Genomic DNA, 25,219 nt, shown 5'->3' on the forward strand with positions numbered 1-25,219 from the left:
ACCAAAGCGAAGTTATTAAACACAGTTCTCCAAAACTCCTTCACCAAACAAGACGAAGGGAATATTGCCGATTTCGAATCAAGTACTGCTGCCAACATGCATAACTTAGACACCTTCGGTCATCAAAGCAGCATAAATCATTTAAAAAAGGCGAGTCCTCGGGTCCAGACTGTACACCTATTAGATTCCTTTCAGACTGTGCTGATATAATAGTTCCGCATTTAAGAATCATGTACAATCGCTCGCTCAATGGAAGATCCTACCGACGGGAAGGTTGCACGGGTCACACCAATACTCAGGAAAGAAAATAGGAGTAATCCGATTGATTACAGATCCACTTCACTAACGTCGACCTACAGTAAGATTCTGGAACAATATTACGGTCGAATATTATGTATTACCTAGAAGAAAACTATCTGTTGACAAACAGTCAGCACAGATTCAGAAAATATCGTCCTTATGAAAGACAACCAGCTCTGATTCTCACGAAGTAAGGAGTGCTATGGACAGGGATCTCACCAATCGATAACATTTTTCTAGATCTGCAAAAGGCTTTTGATACCGTTCCTCACAAGTGGCGTGTAATGAAATTGCTTATATATTTGGTATCGTCTCAGATGTGTGACTGGAGTCGTGATTTCCTGCCAGGAAGGTCAAAGCTCGTGGTTACTGAGGGAAGGTCAACGAGTAAAACAGAATTAGTATCTGGAATTCCCTATCGAAGTCTTATAGGCCCTCTGCTGCTCCTGATCTATATAAACTATTTAGGAGACAATTTGAGCGTCCTCTCAGCTTGTTTGCAGCTTATCTTGTCATTTACCGTCCAGTGGGGTCGTCAGGATATCATTAACAACTACAAAATTATGTAGACAAGATACTTATATGGTGCGAAAAGTGGCAATTCACCCTAAATAATGCTACTAAGCAGAATCCGTCAAATTTCAGTTACGCGGTAGATCAGACAAATCTACAGGATGTCAACTCAACGGAATTCCGAGAAATTACAACTGCGAGCAACTTAAGTTTGGACGGTCATTTAGATAATGTTGTGGGGAAAGCGAACCAAAGGCCGCGTTTTACTGGCAGAACATTTAGAAAATGCAACAAATCCACTAAAGAGACTGCCTACACTACACTTCACTTGCCCGTCTTCTGCTAGAGTAATGCTGTGCGGTAGGGGATCCTTGCAAGATATGATTGACGGAGGATATAGAAAAAGTTCAGAGAAGGGCAGTTCGCTTTGTATTATCGCGAAACAGGGCAGAGATGCCACGGACATGATACGCGAATTGAGCTGGCAATCATTAAAACATAGGCATTTTTCGTTGCAGCGAAATTTCAATCACCAACTTTCTACTCACAGTGTGAGAAGATATTGTTGACGCCCACCTACGAACGGAGGTATTACCAATATAATAAAATAAGAGAAACCAGAGCTTGTATAGAAAGATTGAAGTGTTCATTGTTCTCGCGTGCTGTTTGAGAATGGAACGGTGAAGAAATAGCTTGAAGATGGTTCGATGGAGCCTCTGCTAGTCACCTAAGTATGAATTGCAGAGTAGTTATGTAGCTGTAGGTGTAGATATAAGGGTTATTTAGTTCACGCATCTTTCACTATAAAGCAGAGTCTACGCTATTCTAAAAAATTCTATGGAACCTGCAATTTACAATGAATTTGTTTGTTTTAATGTATGTGCTTCCCAGTTACTCACATTTTATTCATGATTATGTTCACAGTTTCATGAAGTTGACCGTTGTTTGTTTATCATTATGAGTCAGGCGGCCAGCAGACACTGAAACGATGATGAGACGCGACGGTGCTACATGATTTGTCATCTAACAGTTACTGTTGCCGCTGAGTCGCCCCATATATTCTTAACTGATTTCTGATAACGTTAATACATTGAGTCAATTTGGCACATGAATTTCTTTTTCCGGTGATATCAAGGTGAAAATTCAGTAAGTTAGTGAGAAGTGAAAAAGACTCAGCGAATGTACTGTACCACAGTTTTTGTTACAGGTACATCTTCATGCAGGATATGCCGTGGTTTCACTTCTTCCTGTATCTCTTCTATAGGATGTTGCATTTGCGGAGAATCCATAATAAAGGGAGAATATTGACTCTTCTTCTTCTCTTCGTTCATAACTCTTTGCTCTTCTAAGTAGTTGGTTAAACGGCCAGGTATTTCCTGAAAAATAAAGTAACTGCTTGTAATATTCTTATACAGTTTGCAAACAAATAATAATATGGCACACTGGGCTCTCCTAAAAAATATTGTCATGCGAATGCGATGTAGCGTGGAACTACCTGTTTATAACTGAGTGGCCCGGAGAACACAATGGTAAGCGCCACTGCCGAATATTTTGAATTACGGGAAATTGGCAGTACGAATGAGCAGCAGAATATTAAACACCAGGAAAAAGTTCTAATTTCACTCAACAGAAGTCAGGGCGACGCTTCATTGTAAACGCCAGTGGCTGGCTGCCGCGGGAACTCAATGGCAAGCGACAGGTAAAATGGCTGGCGCTAAAACGGACCCACGTTACATTTCCCGAGACTACAGCCACATCTGATGACTTACAAGGAAACAAAGACGTTCTCACTAAACCTGGTATCTCCGACCAGGATCCTGAGTAGATTCCCATTCAGATGACCAAGACGTATGTAAATTGGCAAATTGCTTTACATAGTACGTCTCACAAACAAAATGTTAAGTGCAGATACATACCATTACGCTCGTGAAATGCATTATATATCAGTTGTTATTGAATGACTGTTGTTGAAGGCTTGATGATGTGTATAAGAATATTTCTTCATTTATATTTGTACAACTAATAATAATAGCAACAACGATAATAATAATAATAATAATAATAATAATAATAACCCATACCCAATACAACAAATATACAAAAGAAAACAGGAGAAAAAATTGAAAAATACATCCAACTGGCTGAGGAAGTCAAGGACATGTGGCATCAGGATAAAGTTGACATTATACCAATTATACTATCAACTACAGGAGTCATACCACACAATATCCACCAGTACATCAATGCAACACAGCTACATCCAAACTTATATATACAACTACAGAAATCCGTAATTATCGATACATGTTCAATTACCCGAAAGTTCCTAAATGCAATATAACATATACCGTACAGTTAAAAGGAAGTCACGCTTGATCAAGGTCCGCGTCACTTTCCATTTTTGACCAGACATAACGTCTGAGAAAAGATAGAAATAATAATAATAATCTTTGTTGCTATTCAGGTAAACTGCGAAGGATGTCTAATTGGAGTTAATATCGAGCAGTGTTTCACTGTCATGAAGAGACAGAAGAACATATGAAGACCTCTTCTGAGAAAAGGATGATACACACCTTGCAACGGAAGTTCAAGCAGAAGAGATGTAATACAAGCGAAGAATATGTATCTCTTTCCGGAAAAACTGTATATAAAAAGGATGTAGGACCTAACTGCCGCCGGCCAGTGTGGCCGAGCGGTTCTAAGCGCTTCAGTCTGGAACCGTGCGACCGCTACGGTCACAGGTTCCAATCCTGCCTCGGGCATGGATGTGTGTGATGTCCTTAGGTTAGTTAGGTTTAAGTAGTTCTAAGTTCTAGGGGACTGATGACCTCAGATGTTAAGTCCCATAGTGCTCAGAGCCATTTGAACCATTTGAACCTAACTGTCACTGTACTCTTAAAAGTTTTGAAAATTAGATGAATGTAATTTGAGGGAGGCGTTCAAAATATTGTTAAAAATTTGTGACTTTGATGTTCAGAATGCATCTGCCTGCCAATCTAAGAAATGTATGCAGGTGGGATGTGACTTCTAAATACCCAACGCGTATATTCACTAGCGAGACATTGCCATGACATCTGGCGCACAGTAAGTTTCCGGACATGAGGGAGGCAAAAACCAGTTCTTACTTTTCGACTAAAAGACGACGGAATCAGGCTACTGAAGTTTCTGAAGTTCTGTCCCTCTTAGATTACATCCCTCCTGTTCGCCGTGAACTTCCTTGTCACTAACACCAGCAAGTTTGGACAATGAACACATCTGTGTTGAGAGTGATGAATGATCAAGCACTTTCGAGCAACGAGTTATACAGTTAAGTTTTCTAGCAACTCCGTGTAAATGTTCTCATAAGATTATCTATAATTATGTTTTGTTGTCAACGTATGTGATTTGGGACATAGAACATTATCTCCACTACAATAATGTGTTTATTTTGTATATTTCATGCGGTATAGTCTGTTTCTTGTTCTTTTTATGCCTAAATATGGATGAATACAGATGTTAAAAGCCACCCAGAACAAAAGGGACGTTAGAATAAAATTATTCAGATTTGTGGATCAACTGCAAAATTTAATCCTCTGTATGTCCATATTCCTATTTGGCGCTTCTCATTTTGTTCTCACGAACAGCTCAGTTCTCGGCTATGCTCATAAAAGTATCACTTGTCTTGAAAATTACAGATATTTTGTAGACACCAAGTCGCCGTATAACATTAAAGCAGTGTTGTCGATGCCGTTGCAACAGCACCAGGCACAGCAATCTCGCAGCAGATGCAAGCCTCAAATTCCGCACTGCGCTTACTTCAGTTTTTCTTATTTGATTCCGTTCTGTTTCGATTTACCAGAGCTAGACTCAAGCGGATGAATTCTGGTATTACCGTCACTGTCGCCTGACTGAGTGTGAACTAGCGAGCGTTAAATTACAGCTAGTACTGTAGTGCATAAGCAATGGCTCTAGATACACCGACTTTCGCAGCTCTTGAACCCTCAAGTTCGAGCGTTGCTTCTGGTTTACGTTTTATTTTTATTTTATTTTCTACGTAAGCAAACGATAGTTGAGGACTTTATTCCTACAGTTTTCTTTCTGATTGAAGGTGCAAAGTTCACATGTGTATATGCCTACTATAGGAAAATTATGGTTTAATATCTCTCGATAACGAGGTCATTAGAAACAAAACAAATTCGCACTCGGGAAGAAAGTGGTAAGAAACTAGCTGTGCTCTTCTAAAGGAACAATCCAGGCACGCCAGTCTAGAAGTCAGCGCAGAAACAGCTAGGTGAAAAATCCGTGCAATCCGCACTTTTATTTACATATAAAAGCCTATTTCGGAATTTTCCTTTGTGTTTGACCGCGTGTACAAGATTCATGTGCCAATTTGAAATTCTAGATTCTCATATTTTACTGTTTGCATCACTTCTGTGTAATCTTCCATTGATCGTATCAGTACCCGTTTGTATTGTGATATGTTGTGAGCAGTTCCAATGATAGTCGCGTCTAAGCGAAATTACGTCAGGGGGAGTAACAATACCTATAAAGGCTGTGTATCCCGGGTGGAAATGTTTAGCTAGGTGACGGAGACCAACCTAGGAGCAGATGCGGGCGCAGGGTGCAGCCAGCTGCAAATAGTCGCTTACTTAGACTTCAATGACATCTACAGCTCGGCTTCTGAGCATTGTCGGCTCTTTCCGGCAACTGGTGGTGACAACTAGCCACCCTCGAGAGATCTCTGCGCAACATCTATTTGCAACATCTATCCATCAGCTACTTGTGCCCACACTGATCTAGAGACGAGTGGAAGATTTACACCAGAGGATTCGCTGGTTTTACAGCGAGACCGGCCTCAGGGTAGAAGCTTGTAACGTTGCCGTGGATAGGCCGGTGGGAAACGGTCCCTCGTGTGGCAGAGGTCGTGTGAAGCGCACAAATACTTTTTTTTAATTACCCTAAACTTCGAGATCCCAAGTAGAAAAAACCTGCAGAAGGTGAGGCAATTATTTCAACACCCCGGATAGAAAATGTGAATGGTGCGAATCTCACCATATTGGTTATTAAATGGCAGAGTATTCGCAGTAAATCCCCAAAGCCCACATCTCTCGTAGAAAGTAGTCATCCCCACATCACATTAGGAACTGGGACTTGGTTGTAGCCCGAAGTACTGACTAGGGAAATTTTTGACAACACGTAGAATATATATCGGAAACACACTTTAGACTCCCCAGGAGAAGGAGTGTTTGTATGTCAAATTGATGAATTAGTTCTCGAGAGGTCCAAAATGAATCCGACTACGAACTAATGGGTAAGTGGAGTTGGTGGGCTCAGCCTAATATGGACGAAATCTACAGATATAAAAGTGACTTCGGGCGTGCTCCAAGGGAATTTTACAGACCCAATACTGTTGACAATATTTATAAATGATCTAGTGAATAATGACAGAGCCTCCATGAGAACGTTGCGGATTATGCTGCAGTATGGACTGAAGTAGCAACGCTAGAAAATTGTGGCGAAATATAGGAAGTTCTGGATGTAGGAACTGGCTGTTGACTCTCAACATAAAAAATTAAACTTACTCTACATAAACAGTGGAAAACACTTGTTATTGTGTGATTGCTCGATTGCTGAACAGTCACTGGAAACAGCCACATCCGTCAAATATTGGGGAGTACGCGCGTGGAGCGATTTAAGGTGGAAGGACCACAGAAACTAATTGCTGTAAAGACAGGTAACACACTGAGATTCAATGGAAGGTGATCATCCAATTCCAGTGGCAGACTTTGCCAGAGAAGTATTCTCCATCATGGTGTGATTTCCCGTTAAAATTCCGAGGTTCAGTACTACAACACTCAACAATGTATTGCTGTCTCCGACGTACATTTTGCGAAAAGACTATGAACGCAGCGTTAGAGGGATTCGAGTTCACACGGAGGCTTACCAACAACTGATCTTTCGGTGGACCATTCACGGCTGGAACAGGAAAGAGGCAAAGTGAAGTTGGTAAGCAGACTGCCCTCCATCACAAATTATAAAGTGGCTTCCGAACTATAGACGTAGATGTAACTGTAGAGCAAAAATAACACAGATCTTTAAAAATATTTGTTGCCAGGGATATTCAAACACATTTATTATATTTCAGAGGCCCTGAATCCGAATACGGCTTTAATTTCCTCGAATTGGCTCTAGTTCTGTAGACATTTATGTTTCTGGATTTTTATTAAATGTTCCCATAGATGCAGATTTTCCGTCAGTATCACTGATCTTTATTGATATCTAAATTTTAACACTCTTTTTGATATTTCGCAATTAAATTTTCTATTAAATACTTTTAAATTTATTTTGTATTTTTATTTTATCTGTTTCAGGAAAATATGAGTTCTTCGCGAAGAGGATCCATTAACAACCCCAATATGTTCTGTTATATTTGCGGTGAATTCTGCCTACAGAAACAAAGACGGAATGTCACAGACTTTGTAAAAAAAGGCATCCTTGCATGTTGCATGTTTTGTGATACAGCTTGGGGACCAAGATAGACCACGGGCTCCGCACACGGTTTGTAAAAATTGTGTAGACTGTCTTCAACAGCGGAAAAATGACCAAAGAGAATGTTTCAATTTCGGTGCACCAATGGTCTGGCGAGATCCAAAAAACCACCACGATGAAATACTTTTGTGATGTAGATGTCAAAGGTTTCAATCTAATCTAAAAACGTACATGGTAGCATGCAAATTTAGAATGAGCCACGAGACCTGTGGCACACAGTGAAGAAGTTCCTATACCAGTGTTTACTAAACTATCCGAACTTACAGCGTCAGAACCTGAAGAAATACAGGATGTGGAGAGCAAAAGCAGCATCAGCAGTGGAAGTGAATATGAAGGAGAAATTTCTTCACCTAAGTTGTTCACTCAACAGAAACTAAACGATCTGGTACTAGATCTTCATTTGTCAAAGAATACAGCAGAACTTCTGGCATCCATGCAAAAGAAAAACAACTGTCTTATACTAGAAACGAAAATTTCTGTACACCGTACAAAAGAAGCAGGTCTTCTGCAATGCTTCAGCCGAGACGAAAAATTTTGTATATTTCAATAATGTTCCCGGTCTGCTCACTCAGATGGAGTTACAGGAATATCAACCAAAAGACTGACGGCTTTTTATAGATAGCTCCACCAGCAGCCTGAAATGTGTCTTACTTCACAACGGTAACATCTTTGCATCCTATCCCATTGACCACTCAACAAAAATGAAAGAGGAATGAAACTATCAAAATTATGTTGCAGAAATCACGCTATCATGAACATCAATGGTCTATTTGTTGTGATCTGACGATGGTAAATATCTTGCTTGGGCAGCAGTGTGGGTACACAAAGTACCCATGTTTTATATGTTTATGGGACAGCAGAGCAAAATAAGATCATTGGAGCAAAATGACATGGCCTTTAAGTGAAAGTCTTACTGTAGGTGCAGCCAACGTCATTCAGAGAGAGAAAATAATTCTTCCTCCATTGCATATAAAGCTACGACTCGAGAAGCAATTTATTAGGACCCTAGATAAAGAAGGCAACTGCTTAAAATACGTATGTAGATTTTTTTCCTGGACTGAACACTGAAAAAATGAAAGCAAGTATATTTGATGGGCCGCAGATTCGCAAACTAATGAATGATTCCAACGTGACAAATTCCATGAGTGATTCAGAACTGTCGGCCTGGCGTAGTTACATCTTAGTTGTGAAAAACTTCTTCGGTAATAATAAGGCAGACAATTACAAAGAAATTGTGCGGAACATGTTGACAGCCTTTAAAAAGTTGGGTGTTAATACGAATATCAAAGTGCATTTTGTCCACCGTCACTTATCAATATTTCCGTATAACTTAGGCGATTACAGCGAGGAGCAAGGGGAGAGGTCCCACCAAAAAATTAACATAATGGAAGACAGGTATCAAGGCAGGTGGGACACACACACATGATGGCTGACTACTGTTGGTGCGATTGCTCTGAAGACCAATACAGAAGAAAATCAAACCGACATCGTTTCACGAAGGAGTAATTGCTGTAGTCTCACTGAATGTAGGCATATATTTTGTCAGTTATGAAGTAATGCAACATAAAGTTAATTACAGTACTTAATATGTCGTTTTAGTGGTATTTGAGGGAGTAATCACGTGACTTATGATTAGGATACGCCTACTCAGAGATGATATTGCTGTATGTTTATATTCATCGATAAACGTTAAATTGCCACAAAAAACTGTGACCACATTCGCATTCAGTAACACAAAATGGTTCTAAAAGCACTTAAAAATCAGTGCCAAAAAACAGTGTTTAGCAATGTAATATAATGTTTCGATCGACGACAGATTCAAACACATCGGTCGCAGAGTCATTCGAAGATATCCTTAACTCAATGCCACGAAAATTGTTCTACCATACGGCAATAACAGGTAGTGACTTTAACAGGCACTGTATTGGTCGCAAAAACAACGTCTACGTCATCTACGGTGAGGACAAAAAGTTTCCTGCAGTAGTATTGGAAACTTTGTCTGAAAACTGCCTCGAACTAGTCCGAAAACCCCCACACGAAAGAAATACTATAGGCCTTCCAGTGCTTACAAACCCGTTTTTTCGAGAGTGACGCCGATAAGAAAAGTTTCAGGGGACATTATGCTGTGAGAGTAACAATGGTCATCAAAGGTAAAAAGGCCATTAAGAAAACTGAGTTAATATTTGTGTCTGGTCGAAATGATAGACTGCCATTATTACCCTATTTAGGGACAAACTGAGAACATCAAGTTCAGATCTGGAAAAGTAGATTAAAATTGGAATATGTTATTAAAAGACCGCCTGTATAAGTACTTTCCAAGTAAAGTAATAAAATATGCCAAACACCCGCCTTCGATTAATGGTACCATTCGCAGAATGTTTTGAAAGCAGAGACAAGTAAATTGTCGCTAGACAACAGATTGCTTGGATACTGACAGAAAAACGTTAACAACATCTCGTGCATAAGTAAGAAGGCCGAGTGTAAGGGCTACCACAACTTTCACGATCAGATCCTGGTGAAAGATTTATAGAAAATCCTACGAAGTTATGGTGATAAGTAATGTCAATGGACTGATCCAAAACTAACATATAATCTCTCGTGGATCCGTCTGGTATAGAAACTGAAGACAGCAGAAATTTTCACTTTAGAAATGTATTCAGACAAGAGAATACTACCGTACCAATGTGTGGCCCTCGCACAGATGACATCGATATTAGCATCCTGGTTTTGAAAATTATTAAGACTGCTTAAAGTGGACACGGCATAAGGACCGGACAGAATTCCAGTTGGATTTTACATTAAATACTTCACGAAATTAGCTCCTTTCATTTCTACTGGGTAGCTAATAGTCCCCTTTAACTGGAAAAGAGCGCAAGTCCTTCCTATTTACAAAAATGGCAAGAAACTGGATGCATACATTTTACTAACCTATATCAATGACGTCCGTTTGTTGCAAGCTCCTAACTATATTCTAACCTCAAACATTCTGACGTTCCGGTGGATAAATGAACTTCTCTCGATGAATCAACAAGGATTCAGGAATAAAAAAACACGCGTATGAAACACACGACATCTTGCAAGCAGATGTAAATGCTTCTGAAAAGGTGAACTGCAGTCTATGGATACAGTACCACATCGTCGACTACTAACGAACGTGGAGTATCTCTTCAGATATGTGATTGTCTCGGGGAATATCTGAGTAACAGAACCCAGTGCTTTATACTGGACAGCGAATGTTTCATGGAGACGGAAGCAGCATCGGATGTGGCCCAAAGAAGCGTAATAGGACGACGTAGATGTCGTGAAACCCTGTTAGGTAAATGTAGAGGACGTGTGCGTATATTTGAAGACTGTGCGGCAGTTGCGCTTCCACCGACACATAGCGTAGGGTTCATGAAAAAAAGAGAGATTGGGGCACGTACAAAGGTATACAGACGCCAACAGTATAGGAAAGACATCTAATAATACCGTTACGACGTGCATGCATTACAAAGTGGCTTTCGGAGTAATTATATACATGTAGATGTAATGAAAGACGGCAAAGACTACCTTTGGTTTAATGCTGACAATCGGAAAATAGAGACTGCAGGGAAAATCATAGATCGGCGTAAGTAGGGCCATGTGTGAAGCCTACAATACTTTTCTCCGTCTATCAGAGCACTGTAACATTGTTCACTGACGATGATGTTGTTTACATGAAACTATTTCGTAGGATGATCATAAGGAAGTGCAGAAATACTTGTACTTAACTTCCACCTGATCTAATGAATTGAAGCTGTCCTTAAATGCAGATGAATATAAGATTAAGCCTATAACAGAGAGCAAGGACCCCGTAGTATACGGTTATAAGATTAGTGGTGAACATCTTCAACATCTCACATCGTGTACGTATGTAGGGGTAGGCGCTATAAAATGAGAATATAAAGCAAAATCAGTGTTAGGGAAGGTGAATTGAAGACTTGGATTTTTTGGAAGGATTCTAGGTTAAGTGCTCTGCATCTATAAAGGCAATCGCATACAAGACATTAGTTCGACCGATTCCTGAATGTACTCGAAGAAAACTGTGTAACCATTATGCTGCTACCATAGTATGTCTCGCAAAGGAACCGTGAAAATAAGAATATAGAGATTACGGCCTGCAGAAATACTTATGCCATCATTCCTTTCCGACCTATGGGAGGACGGAATGGGGCAGTGACTGCACGACTACTTGCCGCATGCGTTATACGGTGGTTTGAGGAGTGTATACGTAGATGTCGATACAGAAACATCGTTTGTTCAAGTAATAAGCTGTTGTCATTTTTGTAGTGCTTTTTAATTGTAATTACTAACGATAATTACTATCGTAAAGATTTCACTTCCCGTCGAAACCACTTCCGCTGTCTTTAGAGAAAGGAAACACTTTCTCGTGTGACACGAACGCGAGGAGAGATCACTGTAAATGCATTTCAGAAGAACTGCTGGTCTCGTTTCCAGTAATGTGAGAAAGGTATGGCTCATCTAAATCTAGGGACACGGCCGGGAAAAAATAATGTCTCTTATCAGGGACCGGACAAAGTGTAGATCGCGATACTATGTGTATAGCTTAATTAGTGATGTAGTGAACAAGAGTGCTAAGCGTTGGACTCATTATCACCATGCGACTATAAAGTCATATCTTCCGCCATACAATGAACAGTAAGACGACGGCGCTCAAGTTGATGCCGTGTTCCTTGAAAAAAACGAGATTACGAGTATCGGACCAAATTTACGACTGGATTCGAGACTTCCTTGCAGACAGAACACAACACGTCGCTCTTAACGGAGCAATATCAAAAAATGTACAGGTAATTTCCGCACTACCTTAACGAAGTGTGATAAGACCGTTATTGTTTACAACAAATAAGAATGATCTAGTAGAAAGCGAAGCGTCGGATGCTCTTTAAGACTGTTCGCAGGTGAGCCGGCCGGTGTGGCCGAGCGGTTCTAGGCGCTACAGTCTGGAACCGCGCGACCACTCCGGTCGCAGGTTCGAATCCTGCCTTGGGCATGGATGTGTGTGATGTCCTTAGGTTAGTTAGGTTTAAGAAGATCTAAGTTCTAGGGGACTGATGACCTACGAAGTTAAGTCCCATAGTGCTCAGAGCCATTTTTTTTTTTTTTTTTTGTTCGCAGGTGATGTGGTTGTCTATAGCAATATAGCAACACCAGAAGCGAGCATCGATTTGCAGAATGACCTGCAGAGGATTGATGAACGGTGCAGGATCTGTACTGCACAAATACACTATTGACAGCAAACTGTTGGAAACAATATCGGCCCGCATCTCGTGGTCGTGCGGTAGCGTTCTCGCTTCCCACGCCCGGGTTCCCGGGTTCGATTCCCGGCGGGGTCAGGGATTTTCTCTGCCTCGTGATGGCTGGGTGTTGTGTGATGTCCTTAGGTTAGTTAGGTTTAAGTAGTTCTAAGTTCTAGGGGACTGATGACCATAGCTGTTAAGTCCCATAGTGCTCAGAGCCATTTGAACCACTTTTTTTTTTTTTTTTGAAACAATATCTACCGTAAAATATCTATCAGTCACTACCGAGAGCGACTTTATATGGAATCACCACGTAAAAAAAATAGTAGAAAAAGCAGAAGTCACACTGAGATTCATGGGAAGTCTTAAGGAAATGCAATCCATCTACGAAAGGAAGTGGCTTATAAGGTGCTTCTTCGGTCAGTTCTTGAGCACAGTTTATCAATGTGGGATCCTTACCATGAAGGACTGATAGAAGGGACAGAGAAGATCCAACGAAGAGCGGTGCGTTTCGTTGCGGGATCGGTTAGCAGACGCGAGAACGTTACCGAGATATTCAAAAAAGTCCATTGGCAGACTTTACAAGAGAGGAGTTGTCCATCACGGAGAGGTTTAATATTGAAATTTCCAGAGGGCACTTTGCAGGAAGTATAGGACAACATATTACTTCCTCCCACAAACATCTCGCGTAACCACCACGAGGAGAAAATTCGAGAAATTATAGCCAATGCAGAGTCTTACCGACAGTTATTTTTCCCACGCGCCATTCGCTGGAACAGGGTAGAACGACCAGTTAGTGGTACCAGAAGAACCCTCCGCCACACACCGTTAGGTGGCTTATGGAGTGTGATGTAGATGTAAATGAAACAGGTAGTTTTCATTACGACTGTAACACAGCATACACTTACGATAGGTACCAAGGATTGACAATATAATCGAAGCTAGTATTGTTCAAAAAAAATGGTTCAAATGGCTCTGAGCACTATGGGACTCAACATCTTAGGTCATAAGTCCCCTAGAACTTAGAACTACTTAAACCGAACTAACCTAAGGACATCACACACACCCATGCCCGAGGCAGGATTCGAACCTGCGACCGTAGCAGTCACGCGGTTCCGGACTGCAGCGCCAGAACCGCACGGCCACCGCGGCCGGCACTAGTATTGTAAAACAAAGTTTAGTTATACAGTGAAAGTGAAGAGTGCGATACACAGTACGGAATATACGTATGTATGCTGTTATTGCAACAAATAACGTAACTATCTTTACCGGTAATGAAACGAATTACTTTAGAAAGTTCTATCGTTGGAGGGAGACCACGATGTCGTCACTGGAAAAATCCAACGGATACCATCGCAAATTCCTCTTGACCACAGCATTTCAGTGCAATTGCCCCTCTCGCTTCGAATAATTTAGGGACGAAGTGGCTGGTCTAAACTAAGAGATAAGACTCACCAATCTAGAGTTTCTCTGATTCGCCTCTCATTCCGTAATTAGCATATAACTCAGTTATCAACAAGAAATCTGGAATTAATGGTACATTCTTTTTGGCTCAAATGGCTCTGAGCACTATGGGACTTAACTTCTAAGGTCATCAGTCCCCTAGAACTTAGAACTACTTAAACCTAACTAACCTAAGGACATCACACACATCCATGCCCGAGGCAGGATTCGAACCTGCGACCGTAGCGGTCGCGCGGTTCCAGACTGTAGCGCCTTTAACCGCTTGGCCACCCCGGCCGGCGTACATTCTTTTTACCACGTGTGGTCATATCGAAGACGAGGGTAACTTCCAAGAATGATTGCCTATCGAAGTTGCACGGTCCAAACGATAAATACCGAACGGGCGATCCTAAATCGATCACGCAACTTTGGTGGTGGGCGTTGTAAGTATGTTTACGGTGGTCACTACAGCAAGGACAAAAGAAGACCGTTACAAAAATACTCGTAATTACAACGGAGATGACTTACCTTACTCGTTGTCGTCATGTGAAAGTCCACGTGACGTGTACGCTACGGGAACAATTCCCTTTTTGTCGTTTATTCGCGGAGGTATGTAACTTAGAGCAACTAAGGGAACGACGGAAAACAGATAAAAAAAACGATCACAAATAATTGATCATAACGCCGGAATGAAAGTAAGAACTATTTACATACACAAAAGTTTGCTAAGAAAGTTGAAAGTCAATTTAAGTGCTAGGACATACCGAACACTCCGTTCGGGCACAGATGATCCGTGACAGTTAAAGTTGACTTGGACAGCGCCTACGTGAAACTATCACGATCAACCACGTAAAGCTATTTTGTTTATGTTTCTATGACAACAACAGAGTTGCCGCATTTCAAGTTTTCACTTAATTTTGTGGGGAGCATTTTTTTAAAGGTTTGCGCGTGTATGTTCCACGCATTCAGTAGATACTTTTCCTGACGTTTGTGGTGGAAATGGCTTCTTGAAGCGACAGCAAGAAGAGTTTCGTAAAATCCACAGCGACGGAAGGTCAAGCATGCTAAGGGATAAGTAGCCTACATGGACGGTGCTTTGATATCAGTCAGTAAAGTATTGGGTAACGTTCGATTCACAATAATTCCCGCGAACGTAATCATTTTGACGTCAGACACAATATCGACGGCCGCATGATCGGCTAACGACTTTAGTTAGTACTCGATGCTGGCCTCTCACAAGATTTCATGCGCGCGTACTGGAGATTTACGAACGAACGTCATTCTTGGAATGATTTATTATAATGACTGCTATAATGAAATGTCACGTAACGATTTATCGACGGTTAATGCCTTCATATAAGAGTGCTCTCTTACGAGTGAGTCGTTATCGCCAATGGTTTACAAACTAAGAATGAAACACACCCGTTTTATAATTTGCAGTATGTTTTATAATTTGCAGTATGTTTCAGTGTAACGGAACACCATTATCGTTAAATATCACTTAATAACGCATGAGCGATGCAAGCCTATAAGATGTAATGTGATAACAAAGACCAGAGTTCAACATCTCATGGTTAAGTACAAGCGTAATTATTTTTTCATGTTAAAGTTGTTAACACGTTTTGTTACTTCCTTATGAATGTACTACGAATATATTCTGCAATATTGGAAGTTATTTACATTCAGTCTGATCTGAGAAAGAAGAATGAAATAAATATTTAGCGATTTCCGAGTATGTGGTTAGGCAGGCACCCAAGAGGACAGCTTAAATTGCTGTGACTGAAACGAACAGCAATAAACTGCTGCGAATGAATCGACGAACAATAATATTCATATTCTTCCTTCTCACAAAGTAGATAGCCGATTATGCATGAGGTCGTCGATACTGCGCGTGACGTTATAATGACGTCACGTTTGCTGGAACTGTGAAACGAGCATTTCCCTGAGGCCTAAAGTATTCAAGTAATCGAAACAGCGCCAAACGAGTTAAATTTCTTTGCAGTTATAGAAAAGACGAATGAGGAAAAGATTAAAAAATTATTTTGATGCCAACAAAGTGTGCTCGATACTGTCGTTTCGTGTGATAGATACTGACAGCTTTACGAAAATTAGGCAGTAAACGCAGGATGAACCCGAGCTCCACCGACAATTTCTGATCGAAATTATTTTCTGAGTATTTTGGTATAAGGGATCCTTGGTATCCGATGGCCTCTAACCTCCGAAATATAAGGCCCGTTAGTAAGCAACAGCACAACTTCGGTTTATCCCTAGTGCACAGTACTGTTTCCTCCATGCGGTATTGGTAAGAAACTTATGCTGCTCTATTCTTTCGTTTCATGACACTAATCACTGCACACACTATATACAAACTGTCAGCTAGCATTAGAACCATGATGCTGATGTTTAATTTCTATTTTGTACTTGGCATTCTTCTTGTTTGCCTGAAAAATTAAGTCAGTGTCGCAACATAATGAGTGAGATTTTAAGGTAAGAAAGAAGATAAGGTGTTAGTATCACCAACTGCACAAAAAAATGGGTCTGAGCACTATGGGACTCAACATCTTAGGTCATAAGTCCCCTAGAACTTAGAACTACTTAAACCTAACTAACCTAAGGACATCACACACACCCATGCCCGAGGCAGGTTTCGAACCTGCGACCGTAGCAGTCCCGCGGTACCAACTGCACAGCATTGATGTATGGATGCTGAAGAAAAGAAAAACATTGTAGTGAGAATGTATGCTGTGAGATAGTAGAGGTGTTCTATTGTTACATATAATTGTGTTACGTTTCTTACCAAAATCCAGTCTTTCTTAAGTAATCCTTACATTTTAATTAAATCTGTTGCTCACATGTTCTGTTTAACTGTCTTTTAAAATAATTTTGTTACAGTAATCTCTTTAAATCTCCTTAGCTAACTCATTTTATCAGTGAAACTTCCTGGCAGATTAAAACTGTGTGGTGGACCGAGACTCGAACTCGGGACCTTTGTCTTTCGCGGGCAAGTGCTCTAACAACTGAGCTACCCAAGCACGTCTCACGCCCCGTCCTCACAGTTTTACTTCTGCCAGTACCTCGTCTCCTACCTTCCATTTTATCAGTTTTATTCTTTGGTATAAAATGCTGCTTTGATTTTTATGTTCGTTCTTGAGTGGTAAATATAAGATCAATCTAGATCATACTACATGGTTTATCGCATAACTCAATGGTAAATGTACTTACTTCAGATAGTTAAAATCCCTAACGTTTTAAACAGATCTTTATAATGAACCGAATTACTATTTTTGCTTATTGTTCTTATGGCCCAATACAGTAATTTTAAAACTGTGTTCAAGATTTGTGCATTTGTACGGAGAAAAGAATTTATAGCTAAGAATTTAACTAAAAGGCATTGGCTGTTAGCCTCGCGGGGTGGGCGTGCGGTCTAGGGCGCCTTGCCACTGTTCGCGCAGTTCCCCACATCGGGGGTTCAAGTCCTCCCTCGGGCATGGGTGTGTGTGTGTGTTGTCCTTAGCATAATTTAGTTTAAGTTAGATGAAGTAGTGTGTAAGCAGCAGTTTGGTCCCATAACACCTTACCACAAATTTCCAAATTTCCATTGGCTGTTACACGCTAATGACTGGGTTCTAAAAGCATAAGATGCTGACGGCATTCTGTATGCAAGTGTATTGCTTGTTCACACCACTTTAACTGACACTAACGAGTAACGTGACGCAGTGTTGAGACGGTAGATTTGTATTATGGAAGACCGTAGTTGAAATTCGCATCCGGTCATCCAAATTTAGGTTTCCCATGGTTGCCCTAAATAATTTAAATCGAATTCACGGACGGCTCCTTTCAAAAGGACGCGGCCGACTTCCTTTCACATCCTTTCCTCACGCTGTACTTGTGTTCTCAATCGCTAATGATCTCATCCTCGACCTAATCTTCCTTCCCTCGAAGAAATGCTCATGTCGTATTGCAAAAAGATGAATACGTTCCTCTTTAAAAGACGCTGACAAAAAAGCGTGGAACCAGCTCCCTCAATTCTCATTCCAACTTTTCACCAAAACTTTTGGCGTGCAAATATATTCATGCTCTTTTTATACAGAACATTCTAGAACTTTTTAACCGATCTCTCTCTATAGTTAAGCTTTCATCCACAATCTCTCCCTCAAATTGCCACTGTCTACCTACACTAGGTGATCAAAAGTATCTGGACACCCCCCAAAACATACATTTTCATATTAGGTGCATTGTGCTACCCCCTACTGCCAGGTACTCCATATCAGGGACCTCAGTAGTCATTAGACATCGTGAGAGAGCAGAATGGGGCGCTCCGCAGAACTCGAGGTCTTCGAACGTTGTCAGGTGATTGGGTGCCACTTGTGCCATACGTCTGTACCCAAGATTTCCACACTCCTAAACATCCATAGGTCCACTGTTTCCGATATGAGAAGATTGTGTATGGAGATGCGTTTGTGCTGGACCGTTATTCCCTCCCATGTAAATTATTCCGTTGACTGCTTCTGCACCTTTCGCGCCTTTATTTAGTTGAGAGAAGATTGATTGTGGTGTGTGCATCTAGCATGTGGAAGACACGCTTGCCTGTTCTCTAGACATGGGAAAGACCTTAGCTGGCTTGTAAATTATAGGGGTGATTTGGAATCTGTTACATCACCAACATCGGTATTCGAGAGTGGAAATATCAGTTTCCTCTATTTCTTTCTAGTTACTCAGTGGTTTACAGCATGTAGCACCATGCTAAAGTTTGGGGTTTGTAGAGAAATAATTTCCAGTCTATATCTTGGGAATTATGTTGTGCTAGCATGGTAGAATGCTGCCTAGTGCTTGATATCGAGAAGTACTGCGAAAATGGTATAATATTATGGTGCACGATACGAAAATACATGTGTTCTTGTAATCCCCAAGTCTGGAGATGTGTGTAGAAAAGCGAGCAAGCAAGAAAGCAGGTCTGGGGCAGAAATAGTAACGCGTTTGTGCAGAGGGGGAAACTATCCCGAATTTGTAGAACAGTTCTGAGAGCGACTTCGGTCTGCTGAAAGTGCTCTGACGTAAAAGGGATGATTTTGAATGGTGGAGGACATGACTTGTATGTTTACTACATCAACACAGTACGTGGTGATATATTGTTGGGTTGGAGATCGGTTTCACGCTTTAATATTCAAGTTCCAGTCCTCAGTGGGAGATCAGTGTAATTGAGGAAGAGTTCTTCTGTATTTGACGATATGTATGGCACTTTGTGAGGTTTAGTTGTTGGTGCAATATGGTGATCAGTGTAAAATAGTTTACTGCCGCTGAATGTCACGTCTGTATAAAGAAAGAAAAGGCTGGCGGTGCTTCCCTAGGACTGAGGATCATCATGACATATAGCTGGCGTGAATTCTGTACAGATGTAAATGATAACTGCACTGTTTATGTAAAATGTGTATATATTGTATTGTAAAGTTAATGCGGCTTACATTGTGTAAAATGTGTATATATTGCATTGTAAAGTTAGTACGGTTTATGTTGTGGCATGACTAGAGAGGATGACTGTGTGTCCTATTGTGAAGGACGTATAGATTCAGCACATCGATAACCGTGAGGGTATGACAGAGATTTTTTTATGTGGAAAATTATGTGCGCTATAGATACTGAGATTCGTTCCAGAAGCACAGTTGTCAAGATGAGACATTACCTGTACATCGATTGGTGTGAAAGTGTAGCAGCAATTGTAATATCTAATTGTAGTTACACTGGTAAATATCTTCCTGGCTTCCAAAATTCGTGTGAGTATCGCCTGTATTTGATGATCTGTAGCCGACTTTGCGGGTTTAACTGTCAATGCAGTTTAGCAATCTGTGTAAAATAACCGCTGAAAGTCTCGTCTGCTGAAGGAAAATAGGTATATGGTGCTTCGATACCAGTGGTAACAGTAATTCGGCAGGTAAATTCGATAAGAGCCAATCATAATGCTCGCTTCATTCACATCCTTTGTGCTGGGAATAGGAGCCTCTACATAGCGGAGGGAATGTTTGTGTGTGTGTGTGTGTTGAAAACAGGAAGGGTAACATGTGATGGTCTTGGTACCACGTTAGGTCTATGAGGAAGACTGCATTCAACGTTATTCAGTGTTATTTTCGTAAACAGGTTCTGTTAGACCAAGAATTTCGTGCATACAAGATGGGACATCAAGAGAGCGAGCGTTGACTATTTATGGGACACTATATAATTTCCTCTTATTTTTTACATAGTTTCTTGACATCACTAAAAGATTGAGAACCTTGTCAGATGTGCTTGCAAAGTTTTTTTAGCTATGCTTGTGCACTTCACGGAATTGTGTCCGTCACTCTGGGCAGTTAAGCAGGGTTAGACACATGTCTCATTTCGTGCTAGAAGCAATGAGCCCCGTGCTACTCTGTCATCAACGGTAAAGACACGTGCTGCCTGGAGGCATCTCATGTATGGGGTCTGCATGAGTGTGCCTTAGAGTTCTGTGACGTCAGTATAACAGTGACTGTATACTCGAAAATAGAGGCAAATTTTCACCTGCATTCGGTGGTGGCTCACAGCTGTGACAGTGTGCCCCTGGAGCGTCTGTGCTCCAGCCTGGTCATGTCAGCACTGATGTCTAGGTGAACACGTATTTAGATAGGACTTTTTCAGCTGTAAAGTATGAAATGGATGCTGCTGCCTCATGCATGCAGGACCCTAATGGGTGTCTGTGTGTGGTTTGACAGCTGACGATCGTGTCACTCTGTGGGGGCTGTCACTAGCCTCCTGTGCATTCTGCTGGACAGGCAGTGGTATAGGGTGTCTGTGTGCATTGATTGCGTGTCTGTAGCATTATTTTGTGAGCAAGTCTGTAAGCTGTGCTATGTGTTATTTGCACAGTTTATGAGTACGAAGCATGTCTACACATCACTGTGCTGCATTATTTAGGAGCAGTTTACAAGTCTGAAATTATTTCGGTAAATTATGTGTTGTTTGCGTGTCTGGAGAGCGTTATTTCGAAGTAGTTTACAGGTCTGCAGACTGTGCATTGTGACCCCAAACACATCAGGGTGTGTTTTGTTTCAGAGTGATAAATATACTCCATCCCTAAATAACATGTTCCAAAATAAATAGAGTACACTCCTTCCTTACTCTCCCCAGCAGCCCAGTGCAGGCTGAGTCATTTTCGCGCCATTTTCCCAGTCACGCCATTTTCCCAGTCCAGTCCAGTACTGTGTACTAGGTCAGTTGGACTCTAGATCTCGTGGTGGAGAGACTGCCTGCAACATAAAAACTCCTGTCCATCACAGGCAGAGTCCTCTTCCCACCACTTTCCATCACCCCAGACCTTCATCTTGGATTACATCACAGGATGGATGACAGCACCCTCTGGTGGCAGTACTGTGTACTATGTCTAGACCTCGTGGTGAACACACTGTTTGCCACCATCTTGGATAATGGTACTTGCATCATCAGCTGACATCATGGCTGCCATCTTGGATTACGTCACAGAACAAACAAAAGTGCCCTCTGGTGGTGGTACTGTGTACTACGTCAGTTGAAGTGCAGTCCTCATGGTGAACACACTAGATGGTGGTGCTGCCTCAAATTGCTTAAATAAAGACTGGTGCATAATTTCGACAGCTGACAATTAGCAAGCATGTTTGCAGAGAATTTTAGATGGATTATTGCTTTGACAATTTACGAGTTGTTCGGCTCTCTGGACATAAATGTATTGCATTACTTATGAGTGGTTTGCATGTCTGTAGGCTATGCAATGTGTTATTTTGACAGTTTATAATTAGCAAGCACTTGTGTAGAGTATTATACATGAGTTATGTAGGAGTAGTTTGCAGGTCTGTATGCTGTGTGGCATGTCAGCACGTGTGTTCTGTATCACTGTGATAAAAATATACTCCATTCCTAAATAAATTGTTCCAAAATAAATAAAGCACACTCCTTCCTCTCCCAACCAGCCCAGTGCAGCCTGAGTCCTTTTCCCACCAGCCCCTAGGAAGAGGTGGCGGATGGATGACTTCGGTTAGTGGAGGTGAGCTTTGTCTCCCGCAATTTTCTTAAGTTTGTAGAGAAACCCCAAGTGGCCTTTCTTTACTGCCAAAATTCAAACTTGGCACTGGTTCCTAGGAGGAGGTGGCAGTCGGGTGACTTAGGTTAGTGGAGGTAGTCCAAGTGTCCTTTCTTTCATGCCATTTTCTTAGCTTAATAGAGATATGCGAATTGACCTTTCTTTACCACCAAAATTCATACTTGGCGCCAGTTCCTAGGAAGAGGTGGCGGTCAGGTGACGTAAGTTAGTGGAGGTAGCCCAGTGACGTATCTTCCTGCGATTTTGTTATATTAGTAGAGATAACCATGGTGTGATGCATTATCCTGTTGGAATTTGAACTTCTCACCATTTTCTGGGGGAGGGGAGGTAGGTTAGGTTAGTGGAGGAGGGGAGGGGAGGGGGGTTAGGTTAGTGGAGGTAGCCCAACTGACCTATATTCCCGCCAAAAGCCGCCATCTCGAATGACGTCACACTGCTATTGTGGATGACATCATGCACTGTTGCCAAGTATACACGCCGCCATATTGGATGACGTCATCTTCGCCACTTTGGATACAGCTGACAACAATGCAGAGTGGCTCAGAATCCGCCTTGCCTCAATACTATTGAGAGAGGAATAAGATCATGTACAAAGTGTAGACACTTCGACTGTCAAAAATTTAACAATAAATTGTCGAAGTATTAGCAACAAAATTCCTGAATTTACTGCCTTCCAGAAAAGTTGTCACACTCAAATTATTTTCGGAACCGAGAGCTGGCTGAAACCAGAATTAGGAATCTCTGAAATTTTGAGCAAGTATTGAAATGTACATCGAAAACACCGATGAGACGACATAGGATGGCGAATGCTCAATGCAGTCGACAAAAATATTGTCTCCATTGGAGTCAAAATTGAGTCTGACTGTGTAGTTGCCTGGACGTGAATAACCGGTCTAGATAAACTCAAGTTAATCATCAGATGTCTTTACCGTCCACGCAATTCCGCCTTAATAGTTGTAGAATCATCCAAAGAAATTCTACACTCATTAGCACAGTAATACCAAGATCATGAACTATTAATTGGAGGCGACTTTAATCTACCGAGTATAGACTGGGACGTCTATGAATTAATTGCAGGTGGTGTAGACAGACAGTCTTGGAAGTAGTTATGAACATGTTCTCCGAAATCTGTCTTGAGCAGCTAGCTCGACAGTTCACACACAATGGAAATATTTTAGACCTAGTGGCTTCAAACAGGCCTGCCAGTAGAGACACAGGGATTAGTGATCAGGATATCATAGCGAAGATGCTTACTAAAGTTAATAAATCCATGAAGAAGACTACGAGTGTACTTATGATGAAAAGAGTAAGTAAGCAGTTTTTTGCATTTTACTTAATCAGTGTATGGAAATCTTTTAGTTCCAATTTGAGGGACGTAGAAGAATTGAAGCCGAAGATTACACTCATTGTAAATGGCGCTCTGGATAAATATGTGCCGTGTAAGTGGATTAAGGACGGAAAAGACCACCGTGGTTTAATGACCAAATTCGAACAAAGCTAAGGACGTAAAGATTGTTGCACTCTCTGTCCGAATAATATCGTCTAAAATGTTGACAGGCAAATGTTAGTAGAAACTCGTGCATCTATAAAAAGATCTATGTGTGAAGCATACGACAACTTCCACCATCATATCTTAACGAAAGATTCTGCCGAGAACCCGAGAGAATTTCCATCCTACGTAAAGTCACTAAGCCAGTCAAGGGCTTCTATCCAATCACTCGTCCACCAAGTCTGCTCTAACAATAGAAGACAACAAAAGGAAAGCGGAAGTCCGCCTTTAAGAGACCATTCATGCAGGAGGAATGTGAAAACACACAGTCAATTTACTGTCACACCAATTTTGTTATGGAGAACACAGTAAAGGGCACCCATGGCGTAGAGAAACAACTGAAAGATTTGGAAACAAATAAGTCGCCAGGTCAGGACTGGATGCCAATTTGGTTTCCAGAGATTACTCTTACATCTACGCCATTGGCCCCTTACTTAGTTTGCATTTATTGTTGAACTCTCACCTAGGGCAAAGTCCCATGGGTTGGAAAGAACCACAAATGACTCCTGTATACAAGAAGGGTAAAAGAATAAAATTGCAAACCAATATACTTAACATCGGTTTGCTGCAGAAATCTCGAGCAGATTGTAAGACAGATTACAGTAAATTTCCTAGAGAGAGGAATGCTTCTGTCCACAGATCAACATGGATTTAGGAAGCATCAGCTGTGCAAAATTCAGCTCGCTCTTTTCTCACTGTGTAACGTGGCGGTATAATTTTGCCTCTTAACATACTATTTCAAACATAGAAACGTAATCTCTCACCAAGCTGAGGAGTTTGATAACATGCATGCCCTATTTCAAGTAAAGCAATACTAATTTGCGTAGTACAGGAGGAGGAGGAGGAGGAGATTAGTGTTTAACGTCCTGTCGACAACGAGGTCATTAGAGACGGAGCACAAGCTCGGATTAGGGAAGGATGGGGAAGGAAATCGGCCGTGCCCTTTCGAAGGAACCATCCCGGCATTTGCCTGACGTGATCCAGGGAAATCACGGAAAACCTAAATCAGGATGGTCGGACGTGGGATTGAACCGTCGTCCTCCCGAATGCGAGTCCAGTGTGCTAACCACTGCGCCACCTCGCTCGGTCACCGCGCATACAGAGAGTAATCATTCACACGTGGCCGACATGAACTCAATACTAACAAGCATTCTCTACTTTGCATGTCAATAGTCTTGTAGTATTGCAATCACTTTGAACTGAAGTGGACACAGGGAGTTCCCAGCCGTCGTGAGAAGTAGAATATGGAATCCATTTCGAGATGGACCATAAAAAGCCGACCCTTTGCAGCGGAGAGTCAGGCACCATTAGCGCAGCCCGAAACTAGTTGTTTATGACAGCACACAACTAACAATAGACCATTAATCGTGCTTCTCTGACTCACACCTGAGTGGAACGGAAAGAAACATCTTAGCATAGCAGGGGTCCGCGTGGTCGCTCTTAGAGGACCATTACACAGAATTCACATTTACGAAAAATGTTGAATTGCACAAAATAAAGTTAACAGCGGGTCAGAGACGACGGAAC

The sequence above is a fragment of the Schistocerca nitens genome, chromosome 2 (assembly GCF_023898315.1).
Source record: "Schistocerca nitens isolate TAMUIC-IGC-003100 chromosome 2, iqSchNite1.1, whole genome shotgun sequence".
Lineage (NCBI taxonomy): Eukaryota > Metazoa > Arthropoda > Insecta > Orthoptera > Acrididae > Schistocerca > Schistocerca nitens.